The 22,818-nt window shown below is 42.0% G+C and overlaps 1 pseudogene; it reads left to right on the top strand.

Annotated features, from left to right (window-relative positions):
* Window positions 1-412: 412 nt before the first annotated feature.
* Window positions 413-22,818, top strand: part of LOC149165586 (putative pectinesterase 53) — a 42,869-nt pseudogene continuing 20,463 nt past the window's right edge.

Consider the following 22,818-nt stretch of genomic DNA (forward strand, 5'->3'; position numbering starts at 1 on the left):
GTAGATATCATGACTATTAATGACCTTGTGTTGAAAGTGATGATTTTGACCATAAACAGAGTTGCTGGGGCTCAGGCATTGCATGAGTCCAATAAGTCCAAGTTTCAGTATGCTATAGACTGTATGACGCCCACTATCTTCAATTGGGCGGAAGCCATGAAGGTAAACATGAAGCGCCAGTTATCCAAAGCTAGGGTAGGAAACCTGAGGCAATTCGGATATGGTTTTGTTATAGTGACCTTATTTTTGGAGCGGATCCCACTATTTCACTATTAGTTTGTGGAGGTGAAGCCCCCATTTCCACGAGACCCACAAATGGTCTGTTGGGAGTGAACTGATGCCCAGAATTGGGTGAGGCCAGCATATGTTATATAAGCTCGCCTTCTTTTCGTGGCTGAGGTGTTAACTGATCATGGTCGAGGATTGGATTTATAGCGGTACAGAATTCTGCGGCGATCCTAATATGCTGCTCCAAGAGGGAGAAGATTACGATGATGGAGGTAAGAAAAACAATTTTAATTTTATGATTTTTTTATTGTTTTTTGAAATATATGCATTCGTGACATTTTGATTTTGTAAATGCATATGTGGGACCAGAGCGACCAATCGGGATGTCCCCAATCACCAGGTGCATTGCTAGAGAGTTTGATATTGCTCCTTATCAGGAAGGAGTCGATAACAAGGAGGAGATTGCACGAAACCTTGAGGGATTGACTAGGGGTATCCCAGAGTATGCTCGGGTGGGTGACATCCCACGCTAGTATCAATGGCACACAATGGGGGTGTCTGACCGGATCTGCCATTTACTGACTCGAGTAGTATGAGCAGTAACGTGCTATCATGATCATCATGCCGAGTAGTCCATAGTTTAGCATTTACAGTTTTGAGGCCTGCGAGCCATAGATGTACTAAACACATATATTATTTTTTTGGGTTTTGATGTATGACACTCAAACATTATCGACATATATATATATATATATATATATATATATATATATATATATATATATATATATATATATATATATATATATATATATATATATATATATATATATATATATATATATATATATATATTTATTGGTTACTATGATACAAATGTTTTGTTTTTTCACATGTTGCGTAAATGTCTGTCTAACACATAATTAGATAATGCATATGTCAATGTATTCATATGCTCAGGAATATGATGATATGTGATGTAATCAAAATTTCTTTCCAATAGACGAATACACAAATACATTCTCAATATGTGAGGGTTTTTGATGGAATATTTCCCATTGAGCTTAAGAACAACACCCTGTGAATCGAGATTAACAACCATTTCCCGAATTTCAAGAGCGATGGCTTCTGACAAGAGTTTGATGACTGCATTATACTCATCAATGTTATTAATTGTTTGACCCAAAAAAATACCTTGAAGATCAATCAACTCACCATTAGGGGCGTAGATAGCCCATGCCACGGAAGATAGATTCTGGGTACTACGGAAAGCACCATCAGTGAAACCAACGTAAGGAGTCACAAACATCTGCAAAGCAGGTGAAGACATAATAAGCAGGAAAGCTGCTTGAAAAAACACACCAAACCAAACCAACTTGCACAAAAATGAATAACACACTTATGTACAAAAGTAGCCATGCGAGATGACTCAGGAATAGTACTTCTTGAGATATAGCCCATTATGGGTCTTTTCTAAGGGGTTTCTCTCATAATCAATCAGCTCATAGGCACTTTTTTGTAACACATGTTTGACAATATAGGGCCCATGCCACATGGATTCAAATTTTCTTGCCCCCAGTTTATCATTTTCTTAGTCATATAGCAGGACCAAATCGCCCTCAGAAAAAGCACGAGGAGAAACCGAGTGATCAAAACGAGACTTAACCCGCCTTTTTTGTGCTTCAATGACTAAAGCAGCAAGACGATGAGTTTCATCCAGTCGTTCTAAATACAAGAGGCACTATTCCTGAGGCGAGGTTTTGGGGAGTAGTTTGACAACCAATTTGAGTGAGGGAATTTCATACTCGATCAGTAAAGTTGATTCCAGACCATAGACGAGTTGGAAAGGTGTGAATCTAGTTGCGTCTTTGGTTGAGGTTCGGTAAGCCCACAGAGATGAAAAAATAACGAGATGCCAATTTGACTTGTGTTAGTTCCAGTCTTCGCAGCCTGTCACTAGGGATCAACATGAGCTCTTACTAGGTTTGGTTTCGTTATATGTTTTGCACATGATATTTAGCAAAAAACATGTCACAAATGGGTCCATCAGAAGAAGTTCGGAAAAATATTTCCAATGGTATATCACACTCCTGTAACCGGTTTCTGGATCATAAGATATGATCGAAATGAATGATTGGTTCTTGGTTATGTATGTTTTGAGGTCAGTTGCTGCACATAGGGACAAGTTTACTACAAAATAAGTTGGGACAATAATTTTCAAAAAGTGAAAGAGGTTTTTGTCCATCACATCCAAAATAACAAAAACCTCCTTCAGTTTATGCATAGGTGCTACAATGTGGGAGATACACAGTGATATTTGGAGCCTGCATTAAAACAAAGCAAAATTTTCATTTATTTTACCGTTTTAGTCATTTTAGTGCGGTGCCCTTTTACAATAGATAGAAAGTAATTTTGAAAAACACAAGGATTTTTTTGTTAAAAACGATCCATATAACAAAAACCTCTTTCAATTTATTCACAGGTGTCGTGAATTTGGATATGTGACTAGATCTTTACAGCTCATTTTCACAGATTTAAATTTTTAATGATTTTCTGTTTTAGAGATGATTTTGTGGCACAGATTGCTATCCAACATGACCTTTGCTACAAAAACCTCTTTCAGTTTTGTAATAGGTGCTATGGTTTAGGGGATACGAGTTCATCTTCAACACCTATTTTCAGAAATTCGGTCCAAGTTTAATGTAACTGATTCTATTTTGAAGAAGATGGTTGAGCTCAATTCCCTTAGTACAGGGATGAAAAAATGTATATATTTTATGAATTTCATAGTGTAGAGGTTCGATTTTGGCAGCAGAGAGGCTGTCTTGGCTTTGTGTAAAATTTTTCCTGAATATCATTTTAATAAAATAGTCTTTTGCCCTTTGGATCTGGGATTCATCACGGTGCTGATGTTTAGTATGTTTTTCCTGTAATTCATTTACACATTATGTTTTTTCTGCCTTGTTACAACATTATCTAAGTGATATGTTAGGAATTCATCCGTAATGATGCTCCTTTCATGATGATTTTGCTGTTAGTTGTAATGGTTGTCTTAGCAGAATTCATCCTTGGCTAGATGCTCTGTTGAGCAACCTCGTGATTCTCTTTCATCTAAAGTTGTTGTTGCAGATTCATCCTTTGTCTGATGCCTGCAGGGCAGCGGGCTTTCTCCCTCATACTTCTCACATTTACAATCTTCACTTGGCTGAACATGGCACTTAATTTTCCCCAGGTTTGCCGACAGAAACTAGCATTGACTCCATAGCCCAATCATCCTTTCTCTTGCTGTTTCGACCCAAAACCTTTCAAACAAACTCTCGCACTCTATACCTAGCCTAAAATCTAGATTAAATTCAGTCATCTCGACAGCGATTGAAAAGGAGAGAGCCCTCTCCCGACCTAGTAGGGCTAGCTACCATGTTAAGCTTGGTTTGTGGTTATCCTAAGATTGCCTCCCTTCAGCCTGAGGTTGACCTAGGCTCTAACATAGTGGCGACTCCACCGGGGAAGAGGTGATAGATCTTCTCTGGGAAATATCATTCAAGTTACAGATCTGATTGCTGATGGTGGACATCAGTCAGGCACATATGAAGGTTGAAATCATCTACCTGATGACTCCAATGTTCAGGATCCTGAGCTTCAACTTCACTGCCAAAGAATCCAGTTTTCAGAATGTTGATGGTAATCACCGATGATAGGGTATGTGGAAAATCCATCATCTAGTGAAATGTTATTGATTTTAAGGGATGAGATAAAAAAATTTCAGATTGATCAGAGTTTTTTAATATCATTGTTTCTTAGCTTGAAATCCAGCTGACTCACACCTGAGAATAAATATTGTTTTCTCGGCTTAGTGGTTGAAAGAGTGGAAAATGAAATTGAACTATTGGATGTTCAAATTAAATCACATGAATTCCAAGACCTTAAACAGTTCTTGGAAACTCTCCCTCCTCCCAAAGACGAAAAGGTAAGGCTGCCCATAGATGGTTGGATGGAAGGATGTTATGATTTACAGCGAGGATGTGACAATCTCCAGCCAAGAGCATATGTTAATGAGTTGGGGCAGCAGATAGAATCTAGTTTCTATGATCCTATAGCAACATATATGGAATATATTTTTAAGTTGAAAGAAAATCCAGGTTGCCTTTTACAGAGCCAGAGGTACGATGGGTATATATTGCTGGTAGGATTTCCAACTATGTTCTAGTTCAAACACTATCAAACTACAACATCATTGTCACAATTGCTTGATTGGTTGGTCTGGAATTATAGCATTAATTGATCTATTGATTTTGCATTCGAGTAGGGTAGCTTTGTAAATAAATAAGCTGCCAAAGGCAGCATTTCAGTTTCCAGTATTTGTTATGTACAGGTTGCGGTATGTGTATGTTTGGATTGGTATGAGTCGTTTTGAGTTTGCAACTGTTTGACCATATTGCCCAATGGATGAGGCACTTGGTCTATGATGTTCTTGACACCTCCAAGGAGCTGCCATCCCCAATGGAGCCAATGTTAGTTCCAGTCTTCGCAGCCTGTCACCAGGGATCAACATGAGCTCTTACTAGGTTTGGTTTGGTTAGATGTTTTGCACATGATATTTAGCACAAAACATGTCACAAACGGGTCCATCAGAAGAAGCTCAGAAAAATATTTCCAATGGTATATCACACTCTTGTAACTGGTTTCTGGATCGTAAGATATGATCGAAATGAATGATTGGTTCTTGGTTATGCATGTTTTGAGGTCAGTTGTTGCACAAAGGGACAAGTTTACTACAAAATAATTTTGGACAAGAATTTTAAAAAAGTGAAAGAGGTTTTTGTCCATCACATACCAAATAAAAAAAACCTCCTTTAGTTTATGCACAGGTGCTACAATGTGGGAGCCTTCAAAGAGTTAAGCATCGAGGAAGAATTGAATCAATGCCAACACGGTATAAAGTATCTCCGATGATGCGGTAAGGTTGGGATTGATGCTGAATGCATCGATGATCATCCTTGGTCAACGCAGACCGGAAGGTAGATGTTTGGAGATACATGATGATATCACTTTACCAAGGGTTGAGAGTGCTACTCAGAATAAGAGTCTCATCCGAGAGCTGCTCATTAGCACCAGCAGGAAGAGAAGCAGAGGGAAGCGAGCAAATCAACTCGGAAAATACAAATGATTTCTTGGATTTGGTAGTAATGAACACTAAATCGAATTCTTGGAGGATGAAAATCCACTTAGAATACTTGCTCCCCAGTAACTGACGAGTCAAAACATACGTCATGGGGTTACACTTAGAAATCACAGTTGTAGTGTGGAGGAGAATATAATGCCGAAAGCGCTGAACAACCTGAATGACAGCCAAAGCTAACTTCTCGACATGAGCATAACACATCTTATGATCAAGGAGATTGCGGCTGAGGTAGTAAATAAGATGTTCATGGCCTTTGTCATTGTCTTACACCAACACCATAGCAATGGTGCTAGAGGTTGCAGCTAGATAGAGAAAATAATCACGATGGTAGTTCGAAGGATGCAATACGGGAGCATTATTGAGGACAAATTTTAGGTCATCGAAATATTTTTGGGCATCCTCATTCTAAATGAATGGAATCCCTTGCTTAAGCATCTGGGTGAACCCTGAAGCTAGCTCAGCATAGTTAGGCACAAAACGACGAAGGCAATTCGCTTTCCCTTGCAGACTTTGTAGTTGATGCAATGAAGAGGGAGTGGGTAGATTGATAATAGCCTCGACTTTAAGAGGATCAAGACAAATCCCATCTTTCAAAACAATAAAACTGATGAGGCACCCAGATTCAATGCAGAAGACACATTTATGCGGATTCAGCTGAATGTTGTAGTGTCTACAACGAAGAAAAAATTGTTGAAGATGGTCGGGATGGTCATGGCGCTTATGTGAATGAGCAGGAAGATCATCCAAATAAGGTTGAATGATGTTTTTAATGTCATGGAAATCATATGACATCGCTCTTTGAAAAGTTGCCCCAACATTCTTAAGGCCAAAAGGGAGATTTTTATACGCAAAAGTCCCCCACGAATAGATAAAGGCAGTCTTATCTTGATCAACCGACGCAATGTTTATCTGGTTGTAACCAGAAAAACCGTCCATAAAGGAAAATATTTCACTCCCAACACATTCATCGATGATCTGGTCTATAAAAGGAGTGGGGTAGTTATCCTTTGGACAGGCACGATTAAGGTCACAGTAATCAACACAGACCCGAATGGTGCCCTGCTTCTTTGTCACTGATATGATATTTGACACCCAATATGTAAGAGGGATTGGATAAATAAATCCATCTTTGAGAAGTTTTTCAACTTCCCCCTTAATGGCAGCCGCTTTTCTAGGGTGCACTGGACGAATTCATTGTTGAACGGGCTTTGCGTTATGATAAGTTGGAATCTCGTGAACAAGTATACTTGGGTCAATGTTGGGCATTTATTCATATGACCATGCAAAAACATCTCAAAACTCTTGAAAAAGATGAGTATAGAGCTTGATCTCATCAGGAGAAAAATTCACCCCAATATGAACGTTTTCAATGATACCCGGCTTAATAGAAATGTCAATGGGCATCGTTTGGGTAATATTACCCATGTTTCCTTTTGTCCAAACTTCATGAGTCATAATAGGCATTTGAAGTGGTTGGGTCGGGAAATGAGAAGAGAACTTCTCAAGATAGGTAGACATGATCGCCGAGCTAGGCAAGAATGAGGAACGATGATGAGTATCATTCCATGGTGCTTCCTCCAGAGACATTATTTCAATGATACTCTCGTCAGAGGGAAATGTCTTAGTAAAGGGATTGGGGGAATCCGAAGAACCAAGCCACGGGGATTGAGAATACATGTCAAGAGAGACACTTGAAACAATATGATCAGTAGGTACCAAAGCTGAAGCCGAAACAATCTCCACATAATTGATCTCGGCAGGGCTTAACAACATGACATCACCCCATGTATCAACAAGATCAGGAGAAGGGATGACCCAAGGATCAAACTTAACCGAGATCATGTTGACTGAGGCAACATGCGGAGGTAGGAGAGGAAAAATACCCATCAAGGCAGGATCTTTAAAAATTCCAGCCCCACACTCTCATAAGGAGCACTGGTATGCTTCACATAGGGAACATTGCCATCCGAGGAAGAAGAAGTGAAGAAAGACAACTGGTTGACTGTGACAATCTTCCCTTGATGGGGAAAATGGAGCATGCAGAATAGAGAAGAGGCCACAACATGCATAGCATGGGTCCAACTCCGTCCGAGTAGAAGATTATAATTAAGATTCACATCCACAATTTCTACCTCGACATTGAATGTCTTTCCTTCCAAGGTAATGGCAAGATTAGGAAGGACACTGAATGGTCGAGAATTGCGTCCATCAAAGGCTTCAAATGTGTTAGGTGATTGGTTCAGGGTAGGAGAACCAATTTCCTTCCAACAAGAGACAGACATGATGCAGGTGGAAGCACCTTCATCAATGACGGTCCTATGAATGGTTTTCTCATTAATGATCACCTAAATGAGAAAGGAAATCTGATGAGGTAAGCATGGAACATGGTTTTCTAGATCAAAACAGATGAGATTGGAATCAGATGGATCAATGCCTCCAATATCCGACAACAATGCTTTCCGCTGAGAAGGACAACTTTGAAGGACCTCGAGAGCAAACATAGCTGATGGTGCTTGAGCCAAATCCTCAACAATGTTATAATGTTGAGCGGCTCGAGCGTTTGGATTATACGAGGACTTTCGCAGCACACCCCGAGAGGGTGGTCGAATAGCGGAATCTGGATTAGGTCACTCTATATGGAGAGGACCAGAGGAAGATGGGATAGAGGAGGAAGGGGCACCTTCTTTCTCTTTCCCTGCTGTTGGGTAGGTGTTTGATAATCTTTTGATCTGGTAGCCACATTTACCAGTGAACTCATCATAAAAACTTGGGAACCTGAGGAAGCGGAAGACTGAGGTTGGTCTACCATTTGAGTCTGCTGGGATGAAAAAGGCTCTTTTAGAACAACAGGGGTTCGTTTGAGCAAATGACTAACTTCAGATCATCGAGGACAATCTTTAGTATAGTGATCCTCCTCACAGATGAGGCATGGATACTTGGGCTTCCTTTGAGAAGCATCACTAACAGACGCCTTAGGAGGGCCCTGTTTTGGGGCATTGGCTTTGGACTTGCCTTTGCCTTTCTTTTTACCTTTAGAGGATTTGTTTGTTGCTGTAGACCACACAACGTGGACATCATAGGTTTTACCAGGACCAGGTGAATTTCGGGAGGAACCATTGGAACCAGTGTTTGAGACCGCCTTCTGTTTGGAAGAAGATTTTGCAGGGGCCTGAGACACAATACCAATTACTCCATCAATAGGTGGGGTAGCCGGAGACTTTGATGTTGTTAGATCGGATGATGGTCTTGGAGAATTAGATAACATATCATATAACGTGCCAGATTGCGAGTAAATGAGGTCTAAATACTGGGCATGAGCGATGGCTTGCTCCTCAAGGACACAACCACCCATAGCTATGTCTTCAGTGATTTTGCTGACTAATGACCTGGTAAGCCATTCAGTCAATAATTGATCAGCAATTTCAAACTTTATTAGGCGACGCCGAAACCTTCATTCGTGGATGTGATCAGAGGTATGGGTCACAATGTCTTGCTTAAGGGACGTAAGCAAATGGGTGACATTTTCATAGTGAATTGGAAGCTAAAACTATGTGAGGAAAGCCATAGTGAGAGTGTTAAAGTCATTGTAGGTACCTCGAGGCAATTCGATGTACCACTTGGTTGCAACACCTGTGAGGGTTCGCTAAAAAAGTTGAAGACAAATGGAATCATCAATGTACGAATTAGAGGAGCACCAGAGGTGATATGTCATCACGTGGGCTTGTGGATCCTCTTTCGATTTTCCATCAAATTTCGGACAATCGCTTGGAATCTTGGATGGAACTGGAGGCCAGTATGGCGAATGAAGAATGGGATCATTCGTGAGTCTAGAAACATCTGGCAGATCCAATGTGGCCAATAAAGGAAATTGTGTATCAAAAGGCATTTGGGGCCTCTGAGCAAGCCTAGATTGAAGAACCCATCCTTGTTGATAGGGATTTTGTCCCCATAGTGGATAATTTTATCCATATGGAATTTGATTTTTCCCCCACTGTAGGTTAGCTTACTCATAGGGAGGATTCTGACCTAGGTAGAGTTGATACTGTTTGGCCATATGCTGCTGATAAGCAATATATGGGTTAAAAGGATGTTGAGCTTGTTGGCCTTGGACAAACGGATTTTGCACCTACTGCCCCTGGACATAAGGGTTTCGAACCTACTACCCTTTGACATAAGGATTTTTCACCTGTTGCCCTTGGACATAAGGATTTTGAACCTGTTGCCCTTGGACATAGGGATTTTGAGCCTACCGCTGCAGGACTTGACCTTGGCCTTGCAAAGGTTGACCCTATTGATATGAGTGCAAGGGTTGCTGCTGCCTGTAGGTTTTAACCCTGTACAGAAATTACTTGCATACGAATTCTTAAACAAAGAAAATAAACAATGCGAGAGCATAACCCATAAAACACATATGCACAGAGATTTTTCCCTGGATCCCAAAACCGGGACTACCAGCTTGATTTTTCATTATGTTCCTTTCAATGTTACAATACATATTTATACATGCCGAAGCATCCAATACCATGGACCGAAAACCATCGTGTCCAAAAAACATGTGCGAAAATCATGCACAAAACCATAGGTGGGTCCGCCCAACCTAACATATGGTCCAAAACCAAAATTTTCCGGGGCGCTGCCCCGAACCCCATAAAGTGGGGTTACGGGTGCCCTTCAAACCCCCTATTAACTACGTGGAAAGAATATAACACAACCCAACAATCTCCCACTTGTTGTTTTCTTTCCACAGGGGGCCACAGGAGAGCTTAGTCATTTTTTTAGCCCTGAGATTCCCATTGCTTCTCTACACCAAGAGAACTTCTCAGAGCTCACAGATTTTGTCAATGCATCTGTAGTATTCTTCAAAGTGTCCACCTTTACCAGCAACACCTTTCTGTCTTCTATCATATCCCTCACAAAGTGATATTGAACATCAATGTGCTTTGTCTTTGAATGATAAGCAAGGTTCTTTGCCAAGAAAATTGCACTTTGGCTGTCACAGTCTATTCTTATAGCTCCCTGTACTAACCCCATACTTGAACACAATCTCTGCAACCAAACTGCTTCCTTGCTTGCATGAGTGGCTGCCATGTATTCTGCCTCTGTAGTTGATAGTGCCACTACATATTGTTTCTTACTCATCCAACTGACTGCACCTCCAAATAGGTTAAACACATACCCACTTGTAGATCTTCTCTGATCCAGATCTCCAGCCCAGTCTGCATCAACAAAGCCATGAATATCCAACACTCTGTCCAATCCTGGTCTTCCTTGGTAGCAGAAACCATAATCACTAGTGCCACGCAAATACCTGAAAACCCGCTTCACTGCTGTCCAGTGCTCCTTCCCAGGTTTTGACATAAACCTGCTCGATGCTCCCACTGCATGTGCAATGTCTGGTCTAGTACAGACCATTGCATACATCAGGCTACCCACTGCACTTGCATATGGAACACGGGACATGTCCTCTTCCTCTTCTTGTGTCTTGGGACACTGTTCAACAGATAACCTCACACCTACAGGAATAGGAACCTTCACCGGTTTACTATCCTGAATATTAAACCTCTGGAGTATTGTCTCGACATACTTCCTCTGGTTTAACCAGAGCTTCCTCTTTGACCAATCTCTTTTAATTTCCATGCCCAAAATATAGTTTGCAGCACCAAGATCTTTCATGTCGAATTTGGAGGACAATTGGGTCTTCAAATCCTGGATAATTTCTTTGTCATTTCCAACCAGCAACATATCATCCACATACAAGACCAGATAAATAACATGGTCACCAATTAATTTAAAATACACACAATGATCTGATTTTCTTCTGGTGAAGCCAAGTCCCCATATAAATGTATCAAATTTCTGATACCACATCCTTGGTGACTGTTTTAACCCATACAGAGACTTCTTTAACTTGCATACCAGTTCTTTCTTACCCTTCACCGCAAAGCCTTCAGGTTACTTCATGTAGATTTCCTCTTCCAAATCCCCGTGAAGAAATGATGTCTTCACATCCATCTGTTCTACCTCAAAATCAAAAGCAGCAACAACAGATAAAAGTAATCTAATAGAAGTTACCTTGGCAACAGGAGAAAAAATATCACCAAAATCAATTCCCGGCACCTAGGAATAACCTTTTGCTACCAACCGAGCTTTGTATTTCTCCACCTTTCCTTCCGCATTTGTCTTCTTCTTGAACACCCATTTGCTGCCAATGGGTTTCCTTCCAGCCAGCAACTCCACCAGATCCCAAGCCTCATTTTTGTGCAAAGATGCCATTTCATCAACCATGGCCTCCTTCCAGACTTTTCCATCCTCTGAATCCACTGCTTCCTTCACAGTTCTGGGATCATAATCAGTAACAGACAAAGCAAAAGAAGATGGACTATACCTTTCTGGTTGCCTTCTTTCTCGAACTGATCTTCTCATAGCCGGAGTTTGTGGCTCTTCATCTTCTGATTCCTCCCCTGCTGTAGAGTCTGATTCTTCCTCCTTTGGCTCAAACTCTATCTTCTCAGGTTCCTTTGGTTGGACTTCATGTTGAATAACATCTTTTACCTCTCTAAACACCACATCTCGGTTGTACACAACCTTCCATGTGACTGGGTTCCAAAGCTTATAACCCTTTAAACCATCCTTATACCCAATAAAGATGCTCTTTTCAGATTTACTATCCAAGTTGGTTCATTTCTCCTTTGGAACATGTACATATGCATCACATCCAAATACCCTCAGATGTGAAAGAGAGGGTTTCTTACCAGTCCATACTTCTTGTGGAGTCTTATCCTCCAACGCTGATGAAGGTGACCTGTTGACCAGGTAACATGCAGTATCCACCGCCTCTGCCCAGAATTCCTGTCCTAACCCAGCACCACTGAGCATGCTTCTTGCCCTTTCCATCAACGTCTTGTTCATTCTTTCTGCAACTCCATTTTGCTGAGGTGTATATGGAGTAGTCTTCTGCCGTGCTATACCACACTTCTTACAGAATTCTTCAAATTCCTTGCTGCAAAATTCTCCACCATTATCTGTCCTCAACACCTTTATCTTCTTCTCTGTCTGATTTTCCACCAGAGCCTTAAATTCTTTAAACCTGTCAAAGACTTCAGATTTCTTCTTAAGAAAATATATCCATGTATTCCTTGAGAAGTCATCTATGAATGATACATAGTACACAGACTTACCTAGTGATGGAACCTTCACAGGTCCAAACACATCACTGTGCACAAGCTCTAATATCTGTTTCGTCCTCTTACCACCAGAGGGGAAACTCACCCGATTCTGCTTCCCATATACACAATTTTCACAGAAATCAAAATTCAGAGAGCTATTATTCATACCTTCTACCATACCTTTACCATGAAGTATTCGAAGGCCCTTCTCTCCAATATGTCCAAGCCTTTGATGCCACAACATGGTCTTCTCTCCATAGACCACTAGATTCTCTACTCCATTTTCAGGAACCATAGAACTATTGCACCCATCAACAACAGTGCTACCTTGCAGCTTGTACAGAGTTCCAATCCGAACTCCCCGCATTAATATCAGTGCTCCTCGAACCATCTTGCAGGTATCTTTCTTGAACACTGTCTTTACACCTGCATCATCCAACTTTCTTACAAAAATCAGATTTCTAGCCAATGCAGGAATATGTAGAACACCCGGAAGTGTTCTAACCCTTCCACCTTGCAACTTCAACTTTACTTTTCCCCGACCAATGATTCTAGCCTTCCTATCATCTCCTAAGAAGACATCACCACCATCGTATTTCTCATACTCGCAGAACCACTCTCTATGGGGAGTGAAGTGAAAGGATGCACCTGAGTCAATCAACCATGCCTCATGATCTACATGTGTACTTGAAGAAGCCAAGTACACATCCCCACCTTAATCTGAGGTGGTTTTCGCCTCTGCAGAAGGAGCATCATCAGATCCCTTTCCTTTATCAGGAGCTTTAGATTTACAATCCCTTCTGAAGTGCCCTTCCTTTCCGCATTTCCAGCACACCACCTTTGTAGGTTTTCCTGGAGATTTAGATCTCCCTCTAGATTTAGATCTCCCACTCGATGACTTATTTTTGTTTCTGTTCTGGGACCGTCCTCGTATAGACAAGGCATCACCATTCTGGTTGTCCATATTTTTCCGTCTCATCTCCTCCGTCAGCAAGGCTGAGACTATTTCATCAAACTGCAAAGCAGTTGCATTGCTACCTATTGCAATAACCAGACTATCCCACGAATCTGGTAGAGAACACAACAGACTGATGCACTTATCTTCATCTGAAATTTTAATATCAACAGATAATAACTGACTTACCACAGTATTAAACGAGTTCAGATGCTCTGTCACCGAGTCTCCATCTTTCATCCTCAGGTTATACAGCTTTTTCCGCAGGAACAATTTATTCACCAAAGACTTAGATTGGTACAAAGTCCCTAACTTGACCCACAAAGCCTTTGCCGTAGCTTCCCCTGATACATTCAGCAATACTGAATCCGAGACACACAATCGTATTGTGCTCTTTGCCTTCCGATCCAACTTCTTCCATTCTTCATCGGTCACTCCTGATGGTTTAGTACCCAGATCTACCACGATCCACTGATCTTTATCCACCAACAGATCCTCCATCTTGAGTTTCCACAACTCAAAATTCTGACCATTGAACTTCTCAATCTCTATCTTTCCACTGCTCGCCATCTTCTTTCACCACCAAAATCAATCTCGCAGATCTCCCACTGAACAGGGTCTACCACAGGCCCGAGCGAAACCCCTCAGCAACAAAGGCGTCCCCTTGAAGCCAAAACAGCTCTGATACCAAATGTAGGTTTTAACCCTGTATAGAAATTACCTGCATACGAATTCTTAAACAAAGAAAATAAACAATGCGAGAGCATAACCCATAAAACACATATGCACAAAGATTTTTCCCTGGATCCCAAAACCAGGACTACCAGCTTGATTTTTCATTATGTTCCTTTCAATGTTACAATACATATTTATACATGCCGAAGCATCCAATACCATGGACCAAAAACCATCGCGTCCAATACCATGGACCGAAAACCATCGCGTCCAAAAAACATGTGCGAAAATCATGCACAAAACCATAGGTGGGTTCGCCCAACCTAACATATGGTCCAAAACCAAAATTTTCCGGGGCGCTGCCCTGGACCCCATAAAGTGGGGTTACGGGTGCCCTTCAAACCCCCTATTAACTACGTGGAAAGAATATAACACAACCCAACACTGCCTGGGTTGACCTTGTTGCTATAAGGGCTGACCTTGCTGCTGTAAAGGTTGTCCCTGTCGCTGCAAAGGTTGACCTAGCGAAGGCATAGGTTGGGAAGCTTGGTGAACAAACTACGCATGCGACTGCAAAGTTTGTTGCAACTATTGCAATGGTTGTCCCTGCGGTTGTTGCAGTTGACCTTGTTGCTGCAAAGGTGGCCCTTGTAGCTACGAAGGTTACCCTTGGGTTGCCCTTGCTGTGGCAAGGGTACTTGAACAGTTTCTGGAGCAATACCTTGAAAATTCCTGAATTGGATTTGGCCATATCCATCGGGCACGATGGATGGACCAGGCTAAACATAGGGTCCAACTTGAGCGATGTAAGGCAGATTTACCATTGCTTGTGAACCATATGGAACATAAGGAGGTTAGAATGGACCTTGAGCCACATATGGCTGCTGGTATTGGATGTGACTTGACTCGGACGGACTAGCAGGATTCTGCTACTGGTATTGGACATTACTTGATCCAGAAGGACCAACAGGGTTCAAAATAGCACCGGAAGAGGGATGGTTCATCTTACCATGTGAGCTTTTTGGCCACTCACATTGGTTGTGCCAGACATCATGGAAATATTTGGGTTTTTCCCCCCAGGCAGTGGGATAGCCTGTCCACTTATTGGAGGTGTTGAAGAACTTATAGAGACTTGACTTGAAACTGTCAGTTGAACTGGAAGAGTAACTTGAAATGAGTGGATTTGGAATGGTGTGTTGCACCAGAATTGATGTGACTGTAGAATACACAATCGACTGAGAGGTCGGGTTCTGAATTAACGAACCTGAGGTAGGCATAGCACTAGACGACCAAATAGGGTTCTGATACAACGACAAAGCACTAGGAGTGCTCGACACCAACTGAGCCAGAGAGGTATAACCATACAACAACAAGGCAGGATCCTTAAAAAATCCAGCCCCCACACTCTCATAAGGAGCACTGGTATGCTTCACATAGGGAACATTGCCATCCGAGGAAGAAGAAGCGAAGAAAGACAACTGGTTGACTGTGACAATCTTCCCTTGATGGGGAAAATGGAGCATGTAGAATAGAGAAGAGGCCACAACATGCATAACATGGGTCCAAATCCGTCCGAGTAGAAGATTATAATTAAGATTCACATCCACAATTTCTACCTCGACATTGCTTGTCTTTCCTTCCAAGGTAATGGCAAGATTAGGAAGGACACTGAATGGTCGAGAATTGCGTTCATCAAAGGCTTCAAATGTGTTAGGTGATTGGTTCAGGGTAGGAGAACCAATTTCCTTCCAACAAGAGACAGACATGATGCAGGTGGAAGCACCTTCATCAATGACGGTCCAATGAATGGTTTTTTCATTAATGATCACCTAAATGAGAAAGGAAATCTGATGAGGTAAGCATGGAACATGGTTTTCTAGATCAAAAGAGATGAGATTGGAATCAGATGGATGATTCAACGCCTCCAATATCCGACAACAATGCTTTCGGCTGAGAAGGACAACTTTGAAGGACCTCGAGAGCAAACATAGCTGATGGTGCTTGAGCCAAATTCTCAACAATGTTATAATGTTGAGCGGCTCGAGCGCTTGGATTATACGAAGACTTTCGCAGCACACCCCGAGAGGGTGGTCGAATAGCGGAATATGGATTAGGTCACTCTATATGGAGAGGACCAGAGGAAGATGGGATAGAGGAGGAAGGGGAACCTTCTTTCTCTTTCCCTGCTGTTTGGTAGGTGTTTGATAATCTTTTGATCTGGTAGCCACGTTTACCAGTGAACTCATCATAAAAACTTGGGAACCTGAGGAAGCGGAAGACTGAGGTTGGTCTACCATTTGAGTCTGCTGGGATGAAAAAGGCTCTTTTAGAACAACAGGGGTTCGTTTGAGCAAATGACTAACTTCAGATCATCGAGGACAATCTTTAGTATAGTGATCCTCCTCACAGATGAGGCATGGATACTTGGGCTTCCTTTGAGAAGCATCACTAACAGACGACTTAGGAGGGCCCTGTTTTGGGGCATTGGCTTTGGACTTGCCTTTGCCTTTCTTTTTACCTTTAGAGGATTTGTTTGTTGCTGTAGACCACACAACGTGGACATCATAGGTTTTACCAGGACCAGGTGAATTTCGAGAGGAACCATTGGAACCAGTGTTTGAGACCGCCTTCTGTTTGGAAGAAGATTTTGCAGGGGCCTGAGACACAATACCAATTACTCCATCAATAGGTGGGGTAGCCGGAGACTTTGATGTTGTTAGATCGGATGATGGTCTTGGAGAATTAGATAACATATCATATAACGTGCCAGATTGCGAGTAAACGAGGTCTAAATACTGGGCATGAGCGATGGCTTGCTCCTCAAGGACACAACCACCCATAGCTATGTCTTCAGTGATTTTGCTGACTAATGACCTGGTAAGCCATTCAGTCAATAATTGATCAGCGATTTCAAACTTTATTAGGCGACGCCGAAACCTTCATTCGTGGATGTGATCGGAGGTATGGGTCACAATGTCTTGCTTAAGGGACGTAAACAAATGGGTGCCATTTTCATAGTGAATTGGAAGCTAAAACTGTGTGAGGAAAGCCATAGTGAGAGTGTTAAAGTCATTGTAGGTACCTCGAGGCAATTCGATGTACCACTTGGTTGCAACACCTGTGAGGGTTCGCTAAAAAAGTTGAAGACAAATGGAATCATCAATGTACGAATTAGAGGAGCACCAGAGGTGATATGTCATCACGTGGGCTTGTGGATCCTCTTTCGATTTTCCCTCAAATTTCGGACAATCGCTTGGAATCTTGGATGGAACTGGAGGCCAGTATGGCGAATGAAGAATGGGATCATTCGTGAGTCTAGAAACATCTGGCAGCTCCAATGTGGCCAATAAAGGAAATTGTGTATTAAAAGGCATTTGGGGCCTCTGAGCAAGCCTAGATTGCAGAACCCATCCTTGTTGATAAGGATTTTGTCCCCATAGTGGAGGATTTTGTCCATATGGAATTTGATTTTTCCCCCACTGTAGGTTAGCTTGCCCGTAGGGAGGATTCTGACCTGGGTATACTTGATATTGTCTGGCCATACGTTGTTGATAAGCAATATATGGGTTAAAAGGCTGTTGAGCTTGTTGGCCTTGGACAAATGGATTTTGCACCTACTGCCCCTGGACATAAGGGTTTTGAACCTACTACCCTTGGACATAAGGATTTTTCACCTGTTGCCCTTGGACATAAGGATTTTGAACCTGTTGCCCTTGGACATAGGGATTTTGAGCCTACTGCTGCAGGACTTGACCTTGGCCTTGCAAAGGTTGACCCTATTGATATGAGTGCAAGGGTTGCTGCTGCCTGTAGGTTTTAACCCTGTACAGAAATTACTTGCATACGAATTCTTAAACAAAGAAAATAAACAATGCGAGAGCATAACCCATAAAACACATATGCACAGAGATTTTTCCCTGGATCCCAAAACCGGGACTACCAGCTTGATTTTTCATTATGTTCCTTTCAATGTTACAATACATATTTATACATGCCGAAGCATCCAATACCATGGACCGAAAACCATCGTGTCCAAAAAACATGTGCGAAAATCATGCACAAAACCATAGGTGGGTCCGCCCAACCTAACATATGGTCCAAAACCAAAATTTTCCGGGGCGCTGCCCCGAACCCCTTAAAGTGGGGTTACGGGTGCCCTTCAAACCCCCTATTAACTACGTGGAAAGAATATAACACAACCCAACAATCTCCCACTTGTTGTTTTCTTTCCACAGGGGGCCACAGGAGAGCTTAGTCATTTTTTTAGCCCTGAGATTCCCATTGCTTCTCTACACCAAGAGAACTTCTCAGAGCTCACAGATTTTGTCAATGCATCTGCAGTATTCTTCAAAGTGTCCACCTTTACCAGCAACACCTTTCTGTCTTCTATCATATCCCTCACAAAGTGATATTGAACATCAATGTGCTTTGTCTTTGAATGATAAGCAAGGTTCTTTGCCAAGAACATTGCACTTTGGCTGTCACAGTCTATTCTTATAGCTCCCTGTACTAACCCCATACTTGAACACAATCTCTGCAACCAAACTGCTTCCTTGCTTGCATGAGTGGCTGCCATGTATTCTGCCTCTGTAGTTGATAGTGCCACTACATATTGTTTCTTACTCATCCAACTGACTGCACCTCCAAATAGGTTAAACACATACCCACTTGTAGATCTTCTCTGATCCAGATCTCCAGCCCAGTCTGCATCAACAAAGCCATGAATATCCAACACTCTGTCCAATCCTGGTCTTCCTTGGTAGCAGAAACCATAATCACTAGTGCCACGCAAATACCTGAAAACCCGCTTCACTGCTGTCCAGTGCTCCTTCCCAGGTTTTGACATAAACCTGCTCGATACTCCCACTGCATGTGCAATGTCTGGTCTACTACAGACCATTGCATACATCAGGCTACCCACTGCACTTGCATATGGAACACGGGACATGTCCTCTTCCTCTTCTTGTGTCTTGGGACACTGTTCAACAGATAACCTCACAACTAGAGGAATAGGAACCTTCACCGGTTTACTATCCTGAATATTAAACCTCTGGAGTATTGTCTCGACATACTTCCTTTGGTTTAACCAGAGCTTCCTCTTTGACCAATCTCTTTTAATTTCCATGCCCAAAATATAGTTTGCAGCACCAAGATCTTTCATGTCGAATTTGGAGGACAATTGGGTCTTCAAATCCTGGATAATTTCTTTGTCATTTCCAACCAGCAACATATCATCCACATACAAGACCAGATAAATAACATGGTCACCAATTAATTTAAAATACACACAATGATCTGATTTTCTTCTGGTGAAGCCAAGTCCCCGTATAAATGTATCAAATTTCTGATACCACATCCTTGGTGACTGTTTTAACCCATACAGAGACTTCTTTAACTTGCATACCAGTTCTTTCTTACCCTTCACCGCAAAGCCTTCAGGTTACTTCATGTAGATTTCCTCTTCCAAATCCCCGTGAAGAAATGATGTCTTCACATCCATCTGTTCTACCTCAAAATCAAAAGCAGCAACAACAGATAAAAGTAATCTAATAGAAGTTACCTTGGCAACAGGAGAAAAAATATCACCAAAATCAATTCCCGGCACCTGGGAATAACCTTTTGCTACCAACCGAGCTTTGTATTTCTCCACCTTTCCTTCCGCATTTGTCTTCTTCTTGAACACCCATTTGCTGCCAATGGGTTTCCTTCCAGCCAGCAACTCCACCAGATCCCAAGCCTCATTTTTGTGCAAAGATGCCATTTCATCAACCATGGCCTCCTTCCAGACTTTTCCATCCTCTGAATCCACTGCTTCCTTCACAGTTCTGGGATCATAATCAGTAACAGACAAAGCAAAAGAAGATGGACTATACCTTTCTGGTTGCCTTCTTTCTCGAACTGATCTTCTCATAGCCGGAGTTTGTGGCTCTTCATCTTCTGATTCCTCCCCTGCTGTAGAGTCTGATTCTTCCTCCTTTGGCTCAAACTCTATCTTCTCAGGTTCCTTTGGTTGGACTTCATGTTGAATAACATCTTTTACCTCTCTAAACACCACATCTCGGCTGTACACAACCTTCCATGTGACTGGGTTCCAAAGCTTATAACCCTTTAAACCATCCTTATACCCAATAAAGATGCTCTTTTCAGATTTACTATCCAAGTTGGTTCATTTCTCCTTTGGAACATGTACATATGCATCACATCCAAATACCCTCAGATGTGAAAGAGAGGGTTTCTTACCAGTCCATACTTCTTGTGGAGTCTTATCCTCCAACGCTGATGAAGGTGACCTGTTGACCAGGTAACATGCAGTATCCACCGCCTCTGCCCAGAATTCCTGTCCTAACCCAGCACCACTGAGCATGCTTCTTGCCCTTTCCATCAACGTCTTGTTCATTCTTTCTGCAACTCCATTTTGCTGAGGTGTATATGGAGTAGTCTTCTGCCGTGCTATACCACACTTCTTACAGAATTCTTCAAATTCCTTGCTGCAAAATTCTCCACCATTATCTGTCCTCAACACCTTTATCTTCTTCTCTGTCTGATTTTCCACCAGAGCCTTAAATTCTTTAAACCTGTCAAAGACTTCAGATTTCTTCTTAAGAAAATATATCCATGTATTCCTTGAGAAGTCATCTATGAATGATACATAGTACACAGACTTACCTAGTGATGGAACCTTCACAGGTCCAAACACATCACTGTGCACAAGCTCTAATATCTGTTTCGTCCTCTTACCACCAGAGGGGAAACTCACCCGATTCTGCTTCCCATATACACAATTTTCACAGAAATCAAAATTCAGAGAGCTATTATTCATACCTTCTACCATACCTTTACCATGAAGTATTCGAAGGCCCTTCTCTCCAATATGTCCAAGCCTTTGATGCCACAACATGGTCTTCTCTCCATAGACCACTAGATTCTCTACTCCATTTTCAGGAACCATAGAACTATTGCACCCATCAACAACAGTGCTACCTTGCAGCTTGTACAGAGTTCCAATCCGAACTCCCCGCATTAATATCAGTGCTCCTCGAACCATCTTGCAGGTATCTTTCTTGAACACTGTCTTTACACCTGCATCATCCAACTTTCTTACAAAAATCAGATTTCTAGCCAATGCAGGAATATGTAGAACACCCGGAAGTGTTCTAACCCTTCCACCTTGCAACTTCAACTTTACTTTTCCCCGACCAATGATTCTAGCCTTCCTATCATCTCCTAAGAAGACATCACCACCATCGTATTTCTCATACTCGCAGAACCACTCTCTATGGGGAGTGAAGTGAAAGGATGCACCTGAGTCAATCAACCATGCCTCATGATCTACATGTGTACTTGAAGAAGCCAAGTACACATCCCCACCTTCATCTGAGGTGGTTTTCGCCTCTGCAGAAGGAGCATCATCAGATCCCTTTCCTTTATCAGGAGCTTTAGATTTACAATCCCTTCTGAAGTGCCCTTCCTTTCCGCATTTCCAGCACACCACCTTTGTAGGTTTTCCTGGAGATTTAGATCTCCCTCTAGATTTAGATCTCCCACTCGATGACTTATTTTTGTTTCTGTTCTGGGACCGTCCTCGTATAGACAAGGCATCACCATTCTGGTTGTCCATATTTTTCCGTCTCATCTCCTCCGTCAGCAAGGCTGAGACTATTTTATCAAACTGCAAAGCAGTTGCATTGCTACCTATTGCAATAACCAGACTATCCCACGAATCTGGTAGAGAACACAACAGACTGATGCACTTATCTTCATCTGAAATTTTAATATCAACAGATAATAACTGACTTACCACAGTATTAAACGAGTTCAGATGCTCTGTCACCGAGTCTCCATCTTTCATCCTCAGGTTATACAGCTTTTTCCGCAGGAACAATTTATTCACCAAAGACTTAGATTGGTACAAAGTCCCTAACTTGACCCACAAAGCCTTTGCCGTAGCTTCCCCTGATACATTCAGCAATACTGAATCCGAGACACACAATCGTATTGTGCTCTTTGCCTTCCGATCCAACTTCTTCCATTCTTCATCGGTCACTCCTGATGGTTTAGTACCCAGATCTACCGCGATCCACTGATCTTTATCCACCAACAGATCCTCCATCTTGAGTTTCCACAACTCAAAATTCTGACCATTGAACTTCTCAATCTCTATCTTTCCACTGCTCGCCATCTTCTTTCACCACCAAAATCAATCTCGCAGATCTCCCACTGAATAGGGTCTACCACAGGCCCGAGCGAAACCCCTCAGCAACAAAGGCGTCCCCTTGAAGCCAAAACAGCTCTGATACCAAATGTAGGTTTTAACCCTGTATAGAAATTACCTGCATACGAATTCTTAAACAAAGAAAATAAACAATGCGAGAGCATAACCCATAAAACACATATGCACAAAGATTTTTCCCTGGATCCCAAAACCAGGACTACCAGCTTGATTTTTCATTATGTTCCTTTCAATGTTACAATACATATTTATACATGCCGAAGCATCCAATACCATGGACCAAAAACCATCGCGTCCAATACCATGGACCGAAAACCATCGCGTCCAAAAAACATGTGCGAAAATCATGCACAAAACCATAGGTGGGTTCGCCCAACCTAAC

This window comes from Pinus tabuliformis, chromosome 5_1 (assembly GCF_031772625.1).
Source record: "Pinus tabuliformis cultivar Carrire ecotype Pingquan chromosome 5_1, CPIR1, whole genome shotgun sequence".
NCBI classification, from domain to species: Eukaryota; Viridiplantae; Streptophyta; class Pinopsida; order Pinales; family Pinaceae; genus Pinus; species Pinus tabuliformis.